The sequence below is a fragment of the Apium graveolens genome, chromosome 3 (assembly GCF_009905375.1).
Source record: "Apium graveolens cultivar Ventura chromosome 3, ASM990537v1, whole genome shotgun sequence".
Taxonomy (NCBI): domain Eukaryota; kingdom Viridiplantae; phylum Streptophyta; class Magnoliopsida; order Apiales; family Apiaceae; genus Apium; species Apium graveolens.
This window is the reverse complement of record NC_133649.1, coordinates 283,810,334-283,831,040: the sequence shown is the minus strand read 5'-3', so window position 1 is coordinate 283,831,040 and position 20,707 is coordinate 283,810,334.

Below are 20,707 nucleotides of genomic sequence, written 5' to 3'. Positions count from 1 at the left end.
GCGTGTTAGATATATTTGTGATGTCATGTCTAATCTGATTTGTTTAGTTTCAGAACTTATTATCAGAACTTCACTGGAAATCAGAAATTACTAAAGACAGGAAGTTATCAGAATTTAAGCCATCAGGACTTACATCAGAACTTAAGTGCGGATACACTTCAGGGATGAAAAGCGGCTGATTTACAGGAGAGGATCTGGATTAAACAAAAGAAGATATGTTTGGAGAGTTATACAGCTAAAGGACTATAATAGATAATCTCTGATTGATGTATTTTAGGAAACATAACATATCATATCAATTAGGAGATATCTTGTAACTGTGTAGTATATAAATACAAATTAGGGTTTACACTATATGTGTTATCATTCATGGGAATATTATTCATTGTAACCCTGGCAGCTCTTAGTGATATCATACATCACTGAGAGAGTAGATTAAACATACTGTAACAGAGTTTGATATATTGAATAAACTTGTTTTCTGTTACATACTTGTGTTTATAATCGAATTGATTGTAGATACTATATTCAACCCCCTTCTATAGTATCATTGAGGCCTAACAAGTGGTATCAGAGACAATCTGTTATGCTTACAAACAGTTAAGATCCAAACAAACAATCAATCATTTCTGATCAATCAAAAACACAAGACCCTCAAGAACATGCAAAGGTTCAACCCATTTAAAACACCAGTAGATATGAAACTATCAGGGTTCCTATGCTCAGGGTGTCTGAGTACCCTGTATGGAGCGTGAAAATGGCCATGTTTTTGGAAGCTACAGATCCAGAATATTTAGACATAATTTATGATGGTCCACACAAGCCCACAAAGCTTTCTGTTGCAGTTGGGAATGAGCCACATAAGATGATTCCCAAAGAAAAGAGAGAACTCACCACTGAAGACATCTCTTCACTAGGCAAGGATGCAAAAATAAGACACTTGCTTCATAGTGCACTTGACAATGTCATGTCAAACAGGGTGATTGGATATAAGACTGCAAAAGAAATCTGGGATCCATTGGAAGTGAGATGTCAAGGAACCAATGCCATCAAAAAGAACAGGAAGACAATACTCACACAGAAGTATGCGCACTTTAACTCAAAATCTGATGAGTCGCTAACTGATACATATGACAGATTCACAAAGCTATTGAATGATCTGTCACTAGTGGATAAGGAATATGATCCAGAAGATTCAAATCTGAAATTCCTACTGGCTCTTCCTGAAAAGTGGGATTTGAAAGCTACTACAATAAGAGACAACTATGAACTTGCTGACATGTCTCTTGATGAAATCTATGGGATGCTCAAGACTCATGAACTTGAGATGGAGCAAAGAAAGAAGAGGCATGGAGGGAAGTCTAAGACAATTGCTTTAAAGACTAAAGAAAAGCCAATTGTCTCTAGGAAGGCAAAAGGAAAGGCTCTCATCATATAGTCTGATTCAGAGTCATCTGATGATGATGATTCAGAACCTGAAAATTTATCTGAAGTGGATGTTGATGCAGAGATGATGCAACTCTGTACTCTTATGGTGAAGGGTATCACAAAGATAGCCTACAAGAAATTCAGAAAGGGTAAGAAGTTTTCCAGGAAAGGTGGAAGTTCTGACAAGAAAGGGTTCAGAAAGACTGAAGGCAAAGGAGGAAAGTCTAACGGAGGAGACAACTCAAATGTCAAATGCTACAATTGTGGTGAAAGAGGCCACATCTCTCCTGATTGCAAGAAAGAAAAAGGTGATAAAGGCCAGGCACTTATCACAAAGAAGAAAAACTGGGCAGATATTTTAGAATGTGAAGAAGAGGTGAACTATGCCTTAATGGCAAATGCTGATAGCAGTTCTGATGCTGCTGAACTAAAGGTACCTCTATCAACTCTTGCTTTTGATACAAAAGACATTACTGAGTTGAGATTATTTCTGAAAAATATTTATATTAGCTATAAAGATCAGACTTTAGAGAATGAAAGATTAAAATCTGAAAATCTAAAGTACAAAAACAGAAATAGCTATCTTGAAGAAGAGTTAGTCAAGATGAACATTATTCAGACAGAGAGAGATAATGCTATGTATGTTAAGAATGAATTGCTTAAACAGAATGATTATCTAAAAACTGAAATAGAAAAAGAAAGAGAAATCATCAGGACTTGGACTAACTTAGGCAAAACAACTCAGAATATTCTAAGTAGTGGAAACTGGAAAAAAGGGTTAGGTTATAAAGATGGTAAAAGTGAGAAAGAGACTTTGCCAATTAAGCCAATTGTTATCAAACAGACTGAAAAGCCAAAGGTAAATCCTGTTAAATTTGTTGCAAAAACTGTTGTGTCTGATTCTGAAGAGATGAAAGACTCTAAAACGGAAGTTAAAGAAAAATCAACTTCTGACAAATTAAAACAAGATAAACCAACTTTGGTTAACATTGGCTTAATGACAAAGAAGCAGCTTAAGTATAAGCTGAAAGAGATTAAAAATGTGAACAAGATAAAGGAAGTTAGGAAAAATAGGAATGGAAAGGAAGGTGTGAATAAAAGTAAAAATTATATGCCTGTTCCTAATGCTCCTAGAAAGAAATGCTATAATTGTGGAAACTCTAACCATCTTGCTTCTTTTTGTAGGAGAAATAAAGATATAAACTCTTTACCTCCTAGATCGGGAGTTAAGAGTCAGTTTGTTAGGTTTAAACCACAAAATCCTTGTTTTTATTGTGGTAGTTTATGGCATTCTATTTATACTTGTAAGGAATATCATAGTTTGTACTATGATTATTATGAAATAAAACCTTCTTTAAAGAAAGTTAGTATAATTCCTTCTAGTGTAAATTCTGATGCAAAGTCTGATATAAAGTCTGATAAAAAGCATGTTAGCATAAACTCTGAAACTAAATCTGCTGCAAATGCTAACAAACTTAACAAGGCCAAAGGATCCAAGCAAGTCTGGGTCCTTAAAACTAATCAATAGTGGTCTTTGTGATTGCAGGGCAACAGGAAAAACATCCTGGTTCTGGACAGTGGATGTTCAGGACATATGACTGGAAATAAAGCCCTGCTATCAGACTTTGTGGAGAAAGCTGGCCCAGGAGTTTCTTATGGAGATGGAAACATTGGAAAGACTCTGGGATGTGGCAATATCAATCTTGGAAATGTCATAATTGAATCGGTAGCTCTTGTCTTAGGACTTAAACACAATATGCTAAGTGTGAGTCAAATATGTGACAGAGGTTATCATGTGTATTTTCTTGAAGAATACTGTGAAGTTGTAAGTAATTCTACAGGCAAAGTTGTTCTGAAAGGTAACATACATGGTAACATATATGAAGCCAGACTTTCAACAAATTATGATGGTTCTGCAATCTGTCTGTTAAGCAGAGCATCAATTGAAAAAAACTGAAATTGGCACAAGAGACTCTCTCATTTAAATTTCAACAACATAAATGAGCTAGTAAAGAAAGATCTTGTGAGAGGACTGCCAAAATCAATATTTGCTCCCGATGGTCTTTGTGACTCATGTCAAAAGGCAAAGCAAAGAAAATCTTCATTCAAGAGCAAAACTGAATCCTCAATTCTTAAGCCTTATCACTTACTGCATGTTGATCTATTTGGTCCAGTCAATGTCATGTCTATTACAAAGAAGAAATATGTTATGGTTATAGTGGATGAGTTCACAAGATACACTTGGGTGTATTTCTTGCACACGAAGAATGAAACTGCATCTACTCTAACTGATCATGTCAGACAGCTAGATAAGTTAGTCAAAGATTCTGTAAAAATAATAAGAAGTGATAATGACACTGAGTTCAAGAATTCAATCATGGAAGAGTTCTGCAAAGAGCAAGGAATAAAGCAGGAATTTTCTGCACCTCGAACTCCATAGTAGAATGGAGTTGTAGAAAGAAAGAATATGACTCTTATTGAAGTTGCACGAACTATGCTTGATGAAGCAAAGCTACCAACCTATTTTTGGGTTGAAGTTGTGCAGACTGCTTGTTTTACACAGAATGCTACACTCATAAACAAGCATGGAAAAACACCATATGAGATGGTGAAGAACAAGAAGCCAAATATGAAATACTTTCATGTATTTGGATGCAAGTGTTTTATTCTTAAGACGCATCCTGAACAACTGTCAAAATTTGATCTAAAAGCTGATGAAGGAATTTTTGTTGGATATCCACTTTCCACAAAAGCCTTCAGAGTCTACAATTTAAGAATACGGGTTGTCATGGAATCTATCAATGTATCTTTTGATGATAAAAAGATTACTGGACTTGAAGATTTCAATGATCATGATCAGCTGAGATTTGAAAATGAAGATGTAAATTCTGATGAACTAAATCCTGATCCTGTAAGTTCTGACGGGTTAAATTCTGATATCATTGAAACTGTGGTAACTGCTCCAAAGGAAAATGCACCTGTTCAGGGGGAGCAAGCTGATGATCATACCACATCTCAAGACTCTCAAGAAGCATCAGAACTAGTCACTGGCTTTTCAAGTTCTGATTCATCAAGTTCTGATGAGCCAAATTATGACAATTCTGGAAACTCTAATTCTTCAATTCCTGAAGGATCCAACTCAAATTCTGGAATCTCAGAGAGCATAACTTCAGTGTGAGTATCAAAAAATGCTGATGGAGACAACATGAATCATGGGGGAGGATCCAGTTCTAGAGATCAACTTCCATCTGCAAGGAAGTGGACTAATTCACACACACTTGACTTAATAATTGGAGATCCTGAAGCAGGTGTCAGAACTAGAATAGCAACAAATGAATGTCTCTATCATTCCTTTCTATCACAGACTGAACCAAAGAAAGCGGAAGAAGCTCTTCAAGATGCTGATTGGGTGCAAGCAATGCAGGAAGAGTTAAATGAATTTGAAAGAAATAAAGTCTGGACCCTGGTACCAAGACCAAAGGACAGAACAATTGTTGGTACAAAATGGGTGTTCAGAAATAAAACTGACAGTGATGGCATAACTACAAGAAACAAAGCAAGGCTGGTTGCTAAAGGTTACTCTCAACAGGAGGGTATTGACTATGATGAAACATTTGCTCTAGTTGCTAGATTGGAAGCCATAAGAATCTTTTTAGCTTATGTTGCTCACAAGAAAATTAAAGTCTTTCAAATGGATGTGAAAAGTGCTTTTCTCAATGGAGAATTGGAAGAAGAGGTATATGTTGAACAACCTCCAGGCTTTGTAGATCCAAAATTTCCAAATCATGTCTACAGGTTTAACAAAGCACTTATGGCCTTAAGCAAGCTCCAAGAGCATGGTATGAGACATTAGCTCAATTCATTCTGGAAAGTGGATTTCACAGAGGCACAATTGACAAGACTTTATTCTACCTCAACCATGGAAATGACTTACTTTTGGTACAGATATATGTTGATGATATCATCTTTGGCTCTACAAATACAAAACATTGTGAAAGATTTTCCAAGTTAATGCAGTCAAGATATCAAATGAGTATGATGGGAGAGTTGAGTTATTTTCTGGGACTTCAAGTCAAACAAACTGAAGAAGATACTTTTATCAGTCAATCCAAGTACACCAGAAATCTACTCAAGAAATTTGGAATGCAAGACAGTTCTACTGCATCAGCTCTCATGGCCACTGCCACCAAGTTAGATAAAGATACCGGAGCATCAGTAGATATTACTAACTACAGAGGTATGATTGGCTCTTTACTCTATTTAACTGCAAGTAGACCAGATATCATGTATACTACCTGTCTTTGTGCAAGATTTCAGGCTGATCCAAGAGAACCTCATCTAATAGCTGTGAAAAGAATTTTCAAGTATCTAAAGGGTACAACTGATCTAGGATTGTGGTATCTTAGGGAATCAGATTTTAAGCTAATAGGTTACTCAGATGCAGATTTTGCAGGATGCAAAATAGACATGAAAAGCACTACTGGAAGCTGCCAATTTCTTGGAGGTAGATTGGTTTCTTGGTTTAGCAAGAAATAGAAATCAATTTCCACATCAACTGCAGAAGCAAAATATATTGATGTAGGAAGCTGTTGTGCAAAGATTCTGTGGATGAAGAATCAGTTACTGGACTATGGGTTAGAATTTTCTAAAATACCCATTTACTGTGATAATCAAAGTGCTATTTCTATGACAGGAAATCCAGTTCAACACTCAATGACAAAGCACATTATCATTAGGTACCATTTCATAAGGGAACATGTGATGTAATGTACAGTGGAATTGTATTGTATTCCAACAGATCAACAACTAACAGATATCTTCATAAAATCACTAGGTGAAGCTACTTTTACAAGACTGGTAAATGAACTTGGAATGCTTTCAGGTTCTTTCTCAAAATTTATTTAGTTTTTGTTCTCATACATCAGACTTTATGATCAGTGTTTACAGATTTTCTTATCTCAATGTAATCTGTGCTTAAATTGTAACATATTAAACACTGCCTATTATCTGATGTGATTCTATAAACTCTGAAAGTGTTTTGAATGTTCTGTGACTATTCAATCCAATGAGGATTATCTTGTTAGATGCTCACTTAGTAGTCTTTAACAAACTATGTATCCCAGGTTTGAATTAGTTATTTATGTGGAAATAACTAACACAGACAAATTCTGATTTTGATCTTAGTCAAATTTACTTCCTGTATCTTATTACTAAGTCACAAACTAGATTATTGCTTCTTATCTGTCAAATTCTGATGTCAGCAAATCTTAAGGATGAACTACATGCTGATAAGCCTCACTTATTTGAAGAAAATAAAAGAAAAGAAAAAAATTGAAATCAGGTACTCCTTTGAGATCTAGAGTAATTTATGTGAAAGGAAAGATCCAAGTGCATTGCTGGTATTAAGTTATATGCATTAGAAAAGCAAATTAATTTTTCTTGGTGAATTTTCACATTCTCTGATTACTGGAGAAATATTCTGATAACAACATTAATTCTGATGACAGTTGTAACTCATTTACACTGAGAAGCCCTTGTCAAAAGAATTTTAAAAGATGCATAAAATAAGCACAAACAGTTGAGATGGACTCTTGCATAACTTTATTCTACAGTAGAGTTCACAATTCAAGATAAAATTTAAGCATTTTTCTTAGTTATGCCTTATTTCTAAGATATACTGAAGTTTATCAGACCTTAATCTTTATCTGATCATTTGCACATACACACACTATTACTCCATATGAATGATAAAAATTACTGTGGTGATTAAGTTATTTTTGATAAACTATTAAGTATTATCTGCATAAATTCTAAGGACAGTTCTGATTATATTTTGATGATTAAACTATGAAGACACCAGTCAGTATTTGTGTGAAGAAACACAGAAATAGTCATTCACTTTTTGAGTACAGAAGCCATGTTCCGATGACCGTTATATTCTGATAATAGTCAAGTTTTGATGCAAATCCTGATGTTTGCGTGGCATCATTTATTTACTTGACTTATTTTTAGTATTTATTGTAACAGTTATATTTCACAGATAAATAATTAGGTGAGATAAAACAATCATAATCATTTTTTAGTGGGTTGCGTGTTGGTTTTGGTATGTGCATGTGTGCTATAATTACTGCATGTTTACCGTGCCTACTGTTTATGTTTTAACTGATTACACGCTGCCAAGTGTAAAGCTGCCGGTTCTAATTCACAAAAAGAGACGTTACCATGTGCAGAGTATAAATATCAGAGATAAAAGATTATACAATCTTTTACCCACTCTTTTACCCTATTCTCTCTCTCTCTCTTATTTTCTTACTCTCTTATTTTCTGACGTTCTCTTACAGGCATTTTATCAAACACTTTGCAAACACAAAATTTTCACTTGATTTTTCAATAGAAATGGCGCCAAAGGATGTTATTTTTAATGGATCTAAGTTTGTCCCAAACAACTACTCTGCTATCTTGAACAAGGATGAAGCTCCTTCAGAACTTTACTTTGTTCAGGATTTCTTAGCTCACAGTGAGATTGGGTATGCTCTGACCCAACCTCAAGAAATCTCTAGTAAACAAGTGCTGGAGTTCTGGAAACTGGAATTTATGATGATGGAGGTGAAACTGGATCTCCAAGCATCATCTTCTCATTAGGAGATGTTAGGTCACACACACTGTAGAAAGGGGTTGAATACAGTGTATAGCACAATCAAATCGAATTCAAATAACACAAGTAACAGAAAACAGACTTTATTCAATGCAATAAACTCTGTTACAATATGGAACTATCCTCTCTCAGTGATGAACAAATATCACGAGAGCTGCTAGGGTTACAATGAATAATATTCTCGATAATGATAACACTTATAGTGTAAACCCTATGTCCGTGTTTATATATCACACAGTTACAAGATAATCGCTAATTGATATGGAATATAATTCTGCTTCCTAAAATATATCAATCAGTTATCTTTTCTTCCAAGTACCATTCTTCATAAAATTCCTTATTCATGCATATTTCTTCTTACGTTTGTCTTGATCTTCTTTCCTTTCAATCAGCCGCCTTCCTTATCTGAAAGTTTCCTTTAAGTCCTGATATTATCTTCTGATAAATATCTCCCGAACCTTAAGTACTGATGACTTAAGTTCTGGCTTCAGTATAAGTGCTGATTTCAGTTAAGTACTGATTTATCTTGTTCAAGTAAGATCTGAAAACTAAACAGAAATCATATTAGACTTGATATTATCAAATATATCTAACAATCTCCCCAACTTGTAAATTAGCATAATATACAAGTTTAACAGATATTTGATAATGTCAAAAACATTAAGTACAAATGCATGAGAAATTGAATAGATAACTACAACTTACAGTCAATAAAGCTTTACCAACTTTAACTTCTGATAACAACTTCAGTCTGTATATATATCAGAATTTGAGCAGTTGTAGATCTTGACTTGGCTTCACTTTCTGATCTCTCTGATATCAGGAGTCGTTCTGAGATAGTTCTTTAACAAACATCTCTCAGCATATCTGAGTTCATCAATCATCCTCCTTTTAGCATCTTTGAGTTATGCAGAATCTTCACCAGTTTGGAAGATAGCAGCTCTGAGATCATTTATTCTAGCTTTCCTTATGTCCTGATCCAGTCTGATCAAATATGTCTTGACAAACTCAAGATTGAATTCTACCGCCTTATAACCCAGAAAGGTAGTTATAATCTTAGCAGAGTTAGGCTTCATCTCAACAATATCACCCTTGTGATCTCTGTACTTTGGAAGATATGTGTTGTCAGACTTTACAGAATAAAGCCTTTTTTATCTCTAAATTTGAGTCTTCAAATAGTTTGCAGCACTTTCTGTTATTCTGTCATTCACTTGAAGTAAGAATAAAACATGTTCTAGTTCCTCAAAATACTTCAGTGGAATAGCATTTTCCCTTATATGGTAAACCCTACCATCTGTCATGAAATATAACAAAATGTGTTCTTTCAAGTAGGTATGGTAGACCATCTGTACAGATTCTAGTTGATTCAATCTTTCAGGAGTTGCTCCAACACCTGGTTCACTTAAGGAAGTTGGATCATTGGTTGTGTTCTGTACTCTTCTTTCATCAGCACTACCCAATCCAGATTTATCTCTAGCTTCCTTTCCAGTAACCACTCTTTCTTCAAAACCACTTGCTGCAGTCTTCAAAGGTTGAGTCTGTTTGGCTTTAGTGAAACTCGGTAGGAGTAACCTTGAGGATTTAACATGAGCAATGTCAGAGGTTTCCTTTGACTTATCTTTTGATATCAAGTCAACTTAAGCTATGTCAGAGGTTGCTTGCTTCAAGGTTATAACAGAACTAACTATATCTTGTCTCTGAACAACTTGAGCCATGTCAGAGGTTGTCTTAGAAATCTTTCTTGATGTCAGAGTAAGATCAACATCTTCAACATAAATTTCTTCATCCACGGAACGCACATAAACCTTTACAGGTTCACCAACTTTTTCTTTACCTTTGGACCTTGGATCTATCTGTAATTGTGATCTGGCCTTGATTGCCAAATGATTTGTCCTTTTTTTTTATCACAATGCATGTAGCCGCAGGAAGTTTCTTTTTACCAACAGAAGCTTCAGATTTGGAGTTAACTTTTTCTGACTTAAGTCTAGCTTCTTCTTCCATTAGACTCTCAAAGTCCATTCCTGGATTTTCTTTCAGAAATAACTGTCTTGAAATTTCTTCATCAAGATCCAAAAGTTCATCAGAACTTATCCTTTTACCAGTATCAGAAGTTATTCTTCTCCCAGTATCAGAACTTGTTCTATGACTTATAGTTCCAGCTCTTCTTGATGAGAGACCTCTACCTTGACCATGACCTCCACTCATTCCAGAGTTTCCCTGGTCATCTTTTTCATCATCCTTCCCTTTCAGTGTCTTAACAGTTTTGCATTTGGACTTAATTACTTTCTCCCCCTTTTTGGCATCAGCAGGTAAAAGAAGAGAGACAAGCAATTCCACTGAGGATTGGATTTCATCGAGTTGAGATTTCTGAGAAGCTTGATTTTTCAAAATTTCATCAATCTGAGATTGTTGCTTCTCTTGGGTTTTCTCAATATAAGCAACTCTGTCAAAGGTAGGTTTGAAAAAGCTTTTCTTTTCAAGTTTCGTAGTTTTTTCTTGCTTGAGTAAAGCTTCTTGAATTTTATGCACCTCGGCATGAGTTGTTGAGTGTTGACCTTGAAGGTGTCTAGTACTCAATGCAGTAACTCGTAGTTGTGTCTTGAAATCATCATTAATTAGCATCTCATCAGCTTTTTCCAAGTGCTCAACAAGAATTTTTTCAGATGGAACAAAGGTGACGGTGTTCCACTCCTTAGTCCACTCCTGTCCTCTAGGAGTTTCACTCCAAGGTACTGGTGCATCTACTCTAATAAAATTTTTGACTAGTTCAGCTTTTGAAGGAGCTTGTAGAGGTGCATGTCCGGAAGGACCAGCTTCATCAGCATCTGCATTTGTAGCAGCATCACCAGTATCATCAGCATTTGCAACATCAGAACTTACAGAGTCAACATCCTCTGATAAAAGAACAGTATGAGAGGCTATGGAGGCTTCAACATCATCCTCTAAATGCTGATCTGCTTCCAAGTCCTGATCAACAGCCATATTCTGATGTTTACCCTTAGTCTGATCTTCAATGTCTAGATGCAGAGAAGGTGTTGTAGACAATTCTGGAGTTTCATTAGCATCAGGAATTGGTGTTGTTGATGGATTGATTTGAGCTGGTGGAGCTTCTAAGTAGAGAACCTCAGGCATAATTAGGTTGTGAATATCAATCTCAGCACTTGTGCCTGGGTCTGCAGTAGATACTGGTTCATTGACAGGAGATACATGTGGTGTAGATACTTTATCTTGAGCAGCTTCCTGAGTTGGTGACAATGGAGGTGGAGATGCAGTAGCTTCAGCAAATTCTGGCTCTTTTGAGATCAGAGATTCCTGATCTCCTTCCTTAGCTGTTGCTTCCTCATTCTCTGAAACTGACTCAGCCCTATACCTTTGTGCTCTCTGTTTCTTGTATCTCTTTGAAGGTGGAGATTCCTTGGGAGTTTCATCTGAATACATCCTTCTAAGCCTTTTGAGAAGCTTAGATCCCCCAATTCCAGTATCCTTCTGAGAAGAGACTTTTTCAGCTTCTTCGATAACAGGTTCTGACACAGGAACCTGTTCCTTACTGTCTGATTCATCTCTAAGAACAATCCTCCTTCTCTTCTGTGGTGTCTGAGGTACAGTCTTTGTCCTCTTGGGCTTTGAAGATGAAGGCCTCACAGTATGTGCTGATGATGAAGGTTGAGATATCTGTGAAGGTTTGATATATGTTCTGATAGAGGGTTGAGTAGGTTGAGGTGTATATGTGGTATGTTCTGATGGTTGTTGTTGTTTCTGGGATGTGTTGGTGGGTTGAACATCAGGATAAACAGATCTGTAAGTTTGAGGATCAGCATTTACCAGGATCTGTTTGACAGACTGAGGTATCTGTAAGGGTCTAACTACCTTTTTCTTAAGGTCAGCATTTACCAAATCATTAAAAGCCCGTTTTGCAAGTTTAAAGGGTGGAATTAAAGAACTGGCTAGTTGAGGGTCATCAACACAACAAAAAGTATATATAAGCTGACAGAATCTAGCAAAGTATACTACATTCCTATCCTCTGTCATCCTATCCCCTATAAAGCCTAGCACATCACTTGCAAAATCAAAATGAGTTTGGTGAATAATAGCATACCCGATGTGTTGACTCATAATTGGAATGCCATCAAAGTTGGAACACTTATTGGCGAATGCCTTAGTGATGCAGTCGAAGAAAAAGCTCCATTCTTTCCTGATATGTGCTCTTTTCAACTGTCCAAGCTTGGCCAAACTCTTCTCATACCCCAAATTGGCCATGAGCTGCTGTAGAACGGGTTCCTCCGCTGTTGAGAAAATGCAACCTTCTGGTAAGTGTAAAGCTTTGCGAACTGCTCCAGGAGTTACCACATGCTCAACATCATTTACTTCAAAAATAATGCTTGGAGTACCAGTAGCACCACCATTATCAAAATGCCCAGTCCGCCAGAACGTCAGAGCTTGTTGGCTTGAAATTACTTGAGGTTTGGTCAATGCATACCCAATCTCACTGTGTGCTAGAAGATCTTGCACAAAGTGCAAATCAGATGGAGCTTCAGCATGGTTCAAGATTGCAGCATAGTTGTTGGGTACAAACTTGGCTCCATCTATAATCAAATCCTTAGGTGCCATGAGAAAAATTGAGAAGTTAGGTTGCCTGAAAGGTGTTTGATAAAATATCTGTATGAAAAAGAACGTCAGGAGATGAGAGAGAATAGAAGTAAAGAAAGAGAGATAAAGTGTGAAAGTAAATAAAAGATTTTACAATCTTCTCTCTCTTTTACTTATACACGGTAGAAAAAGTAACCGTTGGACACCTGTCAGACATGCAGCAGTAAAGGATAATTAATGGGCACGGGAATACATTAATCATTACTTATCACATGCATTTTTCAAGGAAAAACTGTTCCACTTACCAAGTAATCCCATTAATTAAGGTAGTTCAGTTTTAGTTTAAAATTTAAAACTGTTCCCACTTAATAAATTATTTCCACTGCGAGACCAATATTCTGTAAAAATATGACTAATGATAAAATGACCATAAAGAAACCAAGTAACAAATATTGACACGTCAGAATCAGAACTTGATTTGTATTAGAACTGGATTTGTATTAAAGTTAAATCAGGATTTAAAAATGCATCAGAATATCGAACGACTCAGAGACAAAATCTTGCATAAATATAAAATTTCATTAATATATTAAGCAAATACATTCCATGAAATTTAAAGTACATCAGAAAAGTACAAGATTGTCCTAAGCTACAAATCCTAACATCAACAGCTTTTGTCCTAAGCTTTAGAATCCAGACAGAGCTGACAGTGAAAAGAAACAGGGAGCATAAACTATTTCTTCTTCCTACTCTCAACAAAAAGAACAGCGAGACGAATGATTCGCTCCTGCTGTCGGAGATGACGGAGATGTAGATCTCTTCGAACTGTCAACAGATCACGTTTAATGATCTCTGGAAATTGAATCCAGAGATTGTGAGGGATGTTGTTGATATGGTATGGAGTTGGAATTCCATTGAGAAAAACATGTACCGTCTCAGTACCATAATTGTAAAACCAACCAAACGCAGCCATTTTTGGTGATAAGAATAAGACGAGAGTGAGTATGTGAGAAAATGAGAGATGTGCTGGCTGAAATGAAGTGTTGGTTTATATAGCCAATGGAATGTCAGGAGACGCAGGGAAAATTTAATAAATATAGGTAGAAATAATTCTACCTCGTCTCCCTACACTGATGAGAATAAAAACAGCTATTGAAAGTGTAAAACAAGATTTAATGCACACATGAAACAAGTAAAAATTACTGTGCATGGACGTGTACCACCAACCCTAATTATATTGACTGTTAATATCTCACCCAAACATATTTTGATTTTAAATAAGACTATTTCAGATTTTAACCACAAATAAGTCAAGTAAAGAATCAGAGTGTAATATCAGAACTTAGACTTATATCAGAACTTATCAGTCATCAGAACATGATTTCTTAACTCGAAAAGTAAATGCCTATTTCTGCAATTCTTCACACAAATTCTGATTGCATTTCTTCAGAACTTAATCATCAGAACTTCCATCATAACTTGTCCTCAGAATTTATGCAATCTGACACATAAACTGTTCATCTAAAATATCATTTATCACCACAGTAATTTTCATCATTCATATGGAGTATATGTGTGTGCAGTAAGCTAAATATCAGATAAAGATTAAAGTCTGATTCACTTCAATATATCTTAAAAATAAGGCATAACTAAGAACTTTGCTCAAGACCTGTCATGATTTTGAAGTCTACCTTAGAATGAGTTCATGCATGAGTCTACCTCAACTGTTTTGTGCTTATTTTATGCATATTTTGAAATTCCATTTTACAGTGGCTTCTCAGTGTAAGTGAGTCACGACTGCTTATCAGAATTTATGATATTATCAGAGTATTTCTCCAGTAATCATAGAGTGTGAAAAGTCACCAAGAAAAATATTATTTTTGCTTTTCTGATGCATATTACTTAATATCAGCAATGCACTTGGGTCTTCCCTTTCACAATTTTTAATCTAGATCTCAAAGGAGTACCTGATTTTTATTCTTTTTCCTTTCCTTTTCTTTTGATAAGTGAGGCTTATCAGCACTTAGTACATTCATCAGATTTACTAACATCAAAACTTAACAGATGAGAAACATAATTCTAGTTTTTGACTTAGTAATAAGATAGACAAAGTAAACTTAACTAAGCTCAATATCAGAATTTGCTTGTGTCAATAGATTTCCACATAAATAATTACTTCTAACATGGGATTTGTTAGTATATTAAAGACTACTAAGTTATCATCTAGCATATTTATCCTCATTCGATTGAATAATCACAAAAACATGCAGATCACTATCAGAGTTTAGAGATTCACATCAGACAACAATCAGTACTTAAGCAATTTTCAATTAGGCACAGAATACACAAAGATAGTAATATCTGTAAATACTGATTATAAAGTCTGATGCATCAGAACAAAAGCTAAGCAGATTTATAGAAAGAACCTGAAACCATTCCAAGTTCATTTACCAATCTTGTAAAAGTGGCTTCACACAGTGGTTTGGTGAAGATATCTGCTAGTTGTTGATCTGTTGGAACAAAATGCAATTCCACTGTACCTTCATCCACATGTTCCCTTATGAAGTGGTACCTAATGCTGATGTGCTTTGTCATTGAGTGTTGAACTGGATTACCTGTCATAACAATAGCACTTTGATTATCACAGTAAATAGGGATTTTAAAATATGTTAACCCATAATCCCGTAACTGATTCTTCATCCAAAGAATCTATGCAGCTTCCTGCAGCAATGTATTCTGCTTCTGCAGTTGATGTGGAAATTGACTTTTGTTTCTTGCTAAACCAAGAAACCAATCTGCCTCCAAGAAATTGGCAGCTTCCACTTGTGCTTTTCCTGTCAATTTTACAACCTGCAAAATCTGCATCTGAGTAACCTATTAGTTTAAAATCTGATTCTCTGGGATACCACAATCCCAGATCAGCTGTTCCCTTAAGATACTTGAAGATTCTTTTCACAGCTGTTAAGTGAGGTTCTCATGGATCTGCTTGAAATCTTGCACAAAGACAGGTAGCATACATGATATCAGGTCTACTAGCAGTTAGATAGAGTAAAGAGCCAATCATACCTCTGTAATCAGTAATATCTACTAATTTACCAGTATCCTTATCCAGTTCTGTTACAGTGGCCATGAGAGTGGATACACTTGAACAATCTTGCATTCCAAATTTCTTCAGCAAATTTCTGGTGTACTTGGTTTGACAAATAAAAGTGCCTTCTTCATTCTGCTTGACTTGAAGGCCCAAAAAATAGCTAAGTTCACCCATCATACTCATTTGATATCTTGACTGCATCAGTTTGGCAAACTTCTTGCAAAGTCTGTCATTTGTAGAACCAAAGATGATATCATCAACATATATCTGAACCAAAAGTAAGTCCTTTCCATGGTTGAGGTAGAACAGTGTTTTGTATATAGTTCCTCTGTTAAATCCACTTTCCAGAAAAAACTGAGCTAAAGTCTCATACCATGCTCTTGGAGCTTGCTTAAGGCCATAAAGTGTTTTATCAAGCCTGTAGACATGATTTGGATATTTGGGATCTACAAAGCCTGGAGGTTGTTCAACATATACTTCCTCTTCCAATTCTCCATTGAGAAAAGCACTTTTCACATCCATTTGAAAGACAGTAAACTTTTTGTGAGCAGCATAAGCCAAAAATATCCTTATGGCTTCCAATCTAGCAACTGGTGCAAATGTTTCATCATAATCAATTCCCTCCTATTGAGAATATCCTTTTGCAACCATCCTTGCTTTATTCCTTGTAATTATGCCATCACTATCAGTTTTATTTCTGAACACCCACTTTGTATCAACAACAGATCTGTTCTTTGGTCTTGGCACTAGGGTCTAGACTTTGTTTATTTCAAATTCATTTAACTCTTCCTGCATTACTTGCACCCAATCAGCATCTTGAAGAGCTTCTTCCACTTTCTTTGGTCCAGTCTGAGAAAGAAAAGAATTATAAAGACATTCACTTGAAGTAGCTATTCTAGTTCTGACACGTGCATCAGGATTTCCAATTATTAAGTCAGGTGTATGTGATTTAGTCCACTTCCTTGCAGATGGAAGGTTTTCTCTAAAACTGGATGCTCCCACATGATCCATGCCATCTTCATCAATATTTTCTGATGCTCCCCCTGAAACTATGCTCTCTGAGTTGGATCCTTCAGAATTTAAGTATTCAGAACTATCAGAACTTGGCTTATCAGAACTTGATGAATCAGAACTTGAAGGGCCAGTTTTATGTTCTGATGCTTCTTGAGATGTGGTTGTATCTTCAGTATGCTCCCCCTGTACATGTGCATCTTCCTTTGGCGTAGTCACCACAGTTTCAATAACATCAGAGTTTAATCCATCAGAGTTTGCAGTATCAGGATTTAGACTGTCAGGATTTTCAATATCAGAATTTAAGTCTTCATTGTCGAATCTCAGCTGATCATGATCATTGAAATCTTCAAGTCCAGTAATCTTCTTATCATCAAAGGAGACATTGATAGATTCCATGACAACCCTTGTTCTTAAATTGTAGACTCTGAAGGCTTTTATGGAAAGTGGATATCCAACAAAAATTCCTTCATCAACTTTTAAATCAAATTTGGATAGCTGTTCAGGATGAGTCTTAAGAACAAAACACTTGCATCCAAATACATGAAAATACTTCAGATTTGGCTTCTTTTTCTTCACCATCTCATATGGTGTCTTTCCATGCTTGTTAATGAGTGTTGCATTCTGAGTAAAACAAGCAGTCTACACAGCTTCAGCCCAAAAATAGGTCGGTAGCTTTGCTTCATCAAGCATAGTTCGTGCAGCTTCAATAAGAGTTCTATTCTTTCTCTCAACAACTCCATTTTGCTGTGGAGTTCTAGGAGCAGAAAATTCCTGCTTGAATCCCTGGTCTTTGCAGATTTCTTCCATTGTCAAATTCTTGAACTCAGTGCCATTATCACTTCTTATTATCTTCACAGAATTTTTGACCAATTTATCCAGTTGCTTGACATGATCAATCAAGATAGAGGCAGTTTCACTTTTTGTGTGCAAGAACTACACCCATGTGTATCTGGTGAACTCATCCACTATGACCATAGTGTTGGATTTTAAACGCAGCGGGGGGCATGGCAAAACACTTTTACACATATAAAATCCAAATAAAAGCATACAGATCATGAATAAAAATTTGAGGGATCGAATCTAACCTTTAAAATAATTCGGAGACAAAGATCAGAGATCCTTAGCAGTTGCTCCTCAAGTGTGAAGCACTCCACCGGTATCCACCAAGAAAACGATGTTAAGGAGGAGGAAGGAGGTGGAGAGAATTGGGTTTTCCAAACTTTTTGGGTTTTGTGTGGGTTAGAATAAAATTAGGGTCTATAATAGTGTATTTATAGGCAAAATTTCCAGCTGAAATTTTCCCATAAATATTATTATTATTATCCCATTTATTATTCTCATTAATAATTAAAACACCTTTTAATCATTAATCCTTTTTCTAAACACTTTAGAAATAATTCTCTCTCTTGATTTAATTTCCAAAAATTAAATCCTTTAATTAATAATATTAAGAACTTTTCTTAATTAATTTATAATCAATTAAATCTCATTTAATCAATTATTAAATTTGTCAATTAATTATTTATTTCATAAATAAATAATTATTAGCCATTATTAATTAATTCCTCCACCATTAAATCATTCTCTTTTTATGGTGTGACCCTGTAGGTTCAATATTAAGCCGGTAGTAGAAATAAATAATAATAAAACTATTTTATCATTATTTATATAAATTCTCTAATTTATTAAATATGATTAATTAATTAATCACATTTATTCTACATCGTGAGGGATACTTCTCAGCATATCGCGACTATCCGGATAATATGAATTCACTGCTTAGAATACCAAGAACCTATTCAGTGAATAGTTACCGTACAATAAACTCCTTCTACCCTGCAATGTCCCGATTAAATACAAGGCATGGATCTCGTGTCAAGCCTATCTAATTCAATCACTTTCTTACCATTTACTATGCGTAGTTCTATGCAAATTAGAAACTCCTTTCTAATTTCATTCACTCTGGCCAGAGATTCCTGAACTAGCATAAGTGGATCAGCCTTGAACATTCGCTTCCTTCACTGGAAGGGGTAGATCCTTTATTGATCATACACTATCTTCGTGTACAAATTCCTATACCCAGAAGAGCCCTAATAATTGTCCCTAAAGACTAAGAACTAAACCAAAGCATAGTTCAGTGTACACAAGATGACTATGATGACCTCAAGTCTAAGGATACTTGTACAACTATCACTATATGAACAACTGCTGACACGTGAGTGAACTCCATCAGTTGTTCAGCTGGGCGAGTCATGTTCAGTGAACTTATTCTATAATAAGCACCTACATACTAGCTATAGTGTCACCACACAAATGTCTATGAGAACAGACATCCTTCATAATAAAGCAAGCATAGTATGTACCGATCTTTGCGGATTATTAATTACCAGTTAGTAATCCTATGACCAGGAACTATTTAAGTTTAGAGTTATCATCTTTTTAGGTCTCACTATTATGATCTCATCATAATCCATAAAAAGCTTTACTCTAAACTATGGTATATCTTATTTAAACACTTAAATTGATAAAGCCCGTAATAAAAACAAAACAAGTCTTTTATTAATATCAATGAAATCAAAACAAATTACATAAAAGTTATTCCTAAATCCTCATACATGATTGGACTTAGGACATATTACTTTCAATCTCCCACTTGTACTAAAGCCAATCACTCTGGTATCTAATACCCATCTTGTCTTTATGACGATCAAAGTGACTTTCATAAAGTAGCTTTGTGAGTGGGTCTGCTATGTTGTTATGTGTGTCAACTCTAATTCAATACAATACAAGAAATGTTGCCGCGCTCCCACTAACCCTTTTGTAGACGCATGGTTCATCTTCATTTTTGATAAAATCAAACTCTTTGATTGTCTCATCAAAACGTATGTTCCATCTACGAGAAGCTTGCTTTAAACCACTTATGGTTCGCAGTAGCTTACACACTAGGTTTTCTTTTCTCTTGGAAAGAAAACCATCTGGCTAATTGCCGGATCTCATAGTCGTAGTAAGCAGCATTCGCAAGCAAAATCCGAACTGATTTTAACAGGGCTACAGGTAAAAGGTTTCATCAAAGTCAATCCATTGCCTTTGTTTGAATCCTTTTCCCAAAATCCTGGCCTTAAAGGTCTCCACCTGGCCATCTGCTATAATCTATCTTTTGTATACCGTATACATAGATTCCATTCTGGATTTCATGGCACTATGCCATTTCTCTGAGTCAACACTACTCATAGCCTCATTATAGGTCACAGGGTCATCATCATTAATGATCGACAACTCATTGTCATTCTCAATGACAAGGCCATATTACCTCTCAGGTTGGCGAGACACTCTCCCTGACCTATGAATGGGCTGTTCCACAAAAGGTTGTTCAGTCAGAACAGGTGTTTCCACTCGATCTGTAGTAGTTTGTGCTTCTTGAACTTCATCAAGTTCAATTTTGCTCCCACTATTTCCTTCAAGGATAAACTCCTTTTCCAAGAAGGTAGCATGTCTGGAGACAAACACACGATGATCGGTGCAAAAGTAATACCCTAAAGTCTCTTTAGGATATCCCACAAAACTACATTTTTCGGATCGATATTCCAGCTTATCTGGGTCAACTTTCTTGACATAAGCTGGACATCCCCAAATCTTAACGTGTTTAAGACTCGGTTTCCTTTCTTTCCATATATCATACGAAGTTTGAGGAACAGATTTTGGAAGGCACCTTATTCAGTAAATATGCTGAGGTTTCCAATGCATAACCCCATAGGAATACTGGAAGATTTGCATAGCTCATCATGGACCGAACTATGTCTAACAAAGTTCGATTTCTCCTTTCAGATACTAATCTGGAGGAGTCCACTGGGAGACTATACCATTTACTTTGAGATAATCCAAAAACTCTTCGTTCAAGTATTCACCACCTCGATCTAATTGAAGAGTTATAA